Genomic DNA, 4,977 nt, shown 5'->3' with positions numbered 1-4,977 from the left:
TTGGATCTATTTTTCTAAAATTTACCAACACATGCATCCTAACTTGAATCAGTCTCACTAGCAATGCATTTAAGTTATGTGAAAAAGTGCCTTCAATGTCCTCCATTCCATTGATTTGCACTTTTCCTTGAAGGTTATGCCTTTTTTTTGCCCATACTTTTAAGTTTATCTATTTAATTGAAAAATTGACCACGTTAACATGATTCAATGGAAGTATTTTGTCATTTGAACTCCAATAAGAGCAAGATAAGAATAGGACTCCTTCAGTCAAATCAAAATCAACTGATAAATAGGGTCTATTGATCAATGTGGAAACAAGATCAAAAGAAATTTATGCTCTCTGTTTTATAACAACAATCTTTATTGCGACTCTTGGTCATGTCATGACGTAAAAATAACTGTAAAATAAAATATGATGTATGTACATTATACAGTTTGTTGATAAAAAAAGAAAAATGTCAAGAAGGTAAAGGCAATAAAATAGTTGACTAAAAAGTGATATCACAATGAGTATGACAAGAATTGGTTCAATGCACATGAAAAAAGGGAAGAGGGGAATCACAGAAATGATGAACTTCTTGGTTATTGCAGAGTTGAGGATGGGCCAGATTGAACAGATCTTTTGTCAGCTCTCATTGTTGGTGGCATTTGGCTGGGAGCAGAACAAAGGTGCATGACTGCCAATACTCCAAAGGGATGTCGGGCCAAGGACAATAAGGTGCTAGCAAGTCCTTGACCGGAAAGGACAAATTGTGTCCGGACATCACCTCCGTAAAGGTCAGGTTCCCAACACTGTTGGACACTAACCTTGCCAGCCCGATGGTGAGGGGCTCGGGTTTGCATAGGAAATGCGTCCATGCATTGTTGGCATATTGGGGCGCGCACAGGTATTGTTTGAGGAACTTGGTGAAGGTGGCATTGGCGGATTTAAGGGCGGATTGGGCGGAGTTTGGGAGCCAAAGGTGAAGGCCATAGAGGAAAGTTGGAGTGATGTAGGTCCAGAAGAGTTGAACAACTATTGGAAGGGGAAGATTCTTGATAGTAAGTCTATTGCAAATGTATCTGACCCTGGCCCTGGCTTTGACTATTGACACAGATGTTGGACAGCAGGACACAGATTGAACGCGGAACTCCCCACAGTTGGAGTTTGAGGAATAACCACGTTTGGTCCAACCTGTTGAATACTTGGGAGAAATCAACAAAGCATCCATACACTCTCCTCTTGTTGCTGAAGCTGGAATGCACAATTTCATAGAGGAGTGTGTGTAGCTGCCGTGGTGGTTGAGCGGCTTCTCCAGAAACCGAATTGGAACTGGGGAAGGAGATCCCTATCCTCGGTCATTCCAGAGAAGCGGGCAGCTAGTAGGGTGGACATCCTCAAGAAGGGGTTCTCCAGGGCGATGGTCCAATGGTTGTTTGGAATGTCCCTTGGCCCCTTCATGTGGATGAAGATGATGGCTGACTCCATCCACGCTGGTGGAAAGAAAGAAGAATAGAGGGCGAGGCTGAAAAGATCTTGGAGGATATTGTTTGCATTGTTTGCGCGCCATGTAAAGGTAAATTTTGAGTACTTGATTTAACTCTATGTAAATGATGCATTGAGGGTGATGTGCAAAAGAAAGTTCTTCTTAAATCGAGTTTAACAATTTTAAGATTGTGAAAGTAAAAAAATTCCAATTTATTTGTGGACTGCCCTCTTTCTTATTTTTTAAGTATCGCATATTTTTGAGTCTAACCAGAACACATGATTAGTTCCTCCGATTCTTTTGAAGCACCCTGTAAAAGATAGCTTCCATTGAAAGGCTGAATTGCAGACTCATGTTGCTACGATTTCAGCTTCTTTTGAAATCCAATGTACATCGGACGATACCAAGTTGCTCGACATCGGTTTTTTTTTCGTGAGTCGTCAAATCAGAATGTTTAAATCGGACTCGCAAATAGAACGGTTGGTGAAATCAAAGCTTTTTTTAATCTTTTTCGGAACTTATGATTGATCATCACAAAAAGCATATAAAATGTTGCACCTCTGACATAGGTATGTTTTAATTAATAAAATATCAGGTCCATCAACGAATTGGAGTTTGTTAACCTTTGAAGGTTTTCGAAAATTTGAAACGTCTGTTACGAACAACTGAAGAAATGGACTTACAACGGACGAAATCTCCTAAATCTTTCACAACATTCAGAGTGAGTTGAAAACGACTATCATGATTCGAGCAACTTTGGCCTCAAAATCTGGTTTAGGAACCCAGAAGAGGCAGTCAAAGTCAAGAAAGAACGACAACAATCGTGAGACATTTAACGTGTTGGCGTTATTTGTTGAAATTTAGGTAAGGCATTTGACAAAGGAAACCACAGTCTAATGCTGAAGAAACTTTTTGACGTTGGAGAAAGGAGAAAATTGCATCGTGATGCTATCCCTGGACTTAAACGTGCGATATATCCAGCCACACATTTGAAAAGCTTTACCCACCTTCAACTGGATATGCTCATCAAACTTTCCATTGTTTTGGAGAACTACACCTAAATATTTCATAGATGAGACCTGCTCAATATCTTTACCTCCATTATCTACGAGTGGAGTATTCAAAGGAGTTGACCCGAAGGTCATTGAGCGGAATTTCATTCCGTTCAGGGCCATGTTCCTCTCAGTTACCCAAGTAGATTTCTTCTAGGTTCTTTGCAAGGCCGGTGAAGGCCATTCCTACCACAAACTAACTTTTTATTGTCAGTAAAAGAAGAGAGACTGGCAGTATTATTAGACTTTTGAAGCGGGTCAACGAATATTATAAGAAGGAGGGGCCCTGAGATGGAGCCTTGGGGAACACCTGACTTAAAATCATGTATGTCACTAAGCGACCCTTCGACCTTAACAATTTGCATCCCATCCTGAATGAAGCATCTTATCCAATTGAGAAGCTTGCCTTGGATCCCAATGTCACGAAGTCTATTCAACAAAAGGCCATGATCCTCGTTGTGAAACGGCTTGGCAAAATCAAGATAGATGACATCAACTGACTTGTGCCTTTCCAGTCCCTCAATGACGTGCTCTAAATGCTCAATCAGTTGGGTAACCGTGCTAAAATGTGCTCGGAAGCCATGCTGGCTAGGAGGAAGGAGTTCATGACTATCAAGAATTTCAACAAGTTTGAAGTTCATGATCTTCTCAAACATCTTCGCAATATTTGAAGTGAGAGAAATCGGCCTATAGTTACTGGGGACCGACTTATCTTCCCCTTTCAAAAGTTGGAACAACGTGAGCTAGCTTTAGTGAAGATGCAACGCATCAAGTGCGGGAAAATAGGACCAAGAACTAGTGAGATTACTAGATGTCACATGGACATACTGGATCAGATCAGGGTCATTAGAAAAGACCAAGTCCAGGACGTTATTTGCTCTGGTGGCTACACCTACATGTTGAGAGAAATTGCCCAAGATCGCAAATTCTTCCAGCTTTTCAAACGACGGAGATGTCGATTTCGCAATGGGAATATACCCATCGGGACTAGCCTCCCACTCTACGACGCTAGCCATAAAATTGAAGTCCCTTCCAAAGAAAACTTTCGAGCAGACTGCCTGATCCAACTCGTTTCCAATGAATTGGAGAGATGACATTAAAGAGCTGACTGAACAAGAAGGGGGCCTAAACATTGTTACAACAGACGGATCAGGCCCTCAGATATGACAAATCAAGACCCCTACTTCTCCATTCGACATTTGTTCATGACTAATGTGCAAATCATTCCTAACATATAGGCATACGCCCCCATGTGGGAATATGGGATTATCAGGGCGTATCCTATCACAAAGAACTAATTTGAAACCAACTATGGTTAGTTCTTCATCTAAGACCCCTGTCTTAGAGATGACAATCCACGGATTGGCTGTCAATTTTTGATGAGGATGTAAAGGTTTTCTTCCAAATATAGCACAACAGGAAGTCAGTCACTTCTAAACAACACTCACACATTCGTTGTGTGTAAGAAGTTGAAGTTATAGAAGGTTTATAACAATCCACCATGGACTTAACATACCAATTCCATATGGCTAGATTGTCATTTGCCATTAGGATTACGATGATAAAATAAATCAAAATGAATGTAGTTGTCACACTGTTCGCTTGCAACCTATAAGTAATAACTTTGGATAAAGTGCTATGCAGTGCATTAATTTAAAATGCAAACTTTTTAGTTCTTTTGATCCCTTACTTAGCACTTGCCAAACCTCGCACGTCTCTGCATTCGGGGTCTCTAATTTGACCAATCTCTAAGTGTCAAAAATCTGATTGGTTGCCGTGAAAAAAGGTAACACATCTTGAACACTTTTTTTCAATAGTTTTCACAATTTACGCATTCCTATGACTTCAGTGAGATCCCAAGAATAATTCATTTTGGATATATATTCTACAAATGTCAAAAGAAAAAGGGTACAAATAAAGATTTAAAATTTCCGGACGACCACCTCCAGACTGTAGCTTTTGAGGAAATCCAAGCTGATTGAAAGGTAAAACGAGCTTTTCGGACTGTTTTCTCAAAACGATAAGACTTTAAAATCGATATCTAGAAGCCAACAGTGTTACATTGTTGGTAGACATGGGGAAAAAAGTTAGTTCCCTGAACATAGGTTTCAACCTACTGACGTCCAATTTAGTGTAATGTAACCTAAGTCGCCACTGCGGGAGTAAAATACCCTTTTGGGCGTTGTCTTACAAAATTGACAAATATGGGTCTGATTTAAATGTTGATATGATTTTTTGGGACTGTTTGCCGAATATTTTGGTCACGAACTGCGCAAAAATGAACATCAAAGACATACCTATAATAGTTTTGTTTTATCTTTATAGATGACGTTTATAAATTCAGCCACTTTTGGTGAAAATGTAATGGGGTTCTTGTTTGCTTGTTGTTTTTTCTTTTAAAATCAAATGAAATATAGCGCATTATCCTTATCCAATTCTCAGGAAATGACACGACTTCT

This window comes from Tigriopus californicus, chromosome 10 (assembly GCF_007210705.1).
Source record: "Tigriopus californicus strain San Diego chromosome 10, Tcal_SD_v2.1, whole genome shotgun sequence".
Lineage (NCBI taxonomy): Eukaryota > Metazoa > Arthropoda > Copepoda > Harpacticoida > Harpacticidae > Tigriopus > Tigriopus californicus.
The sequence above is the reverse complement of the archived record's forward strand: the minus strand, read 5'-3'. Positions refer to the sequence as shown.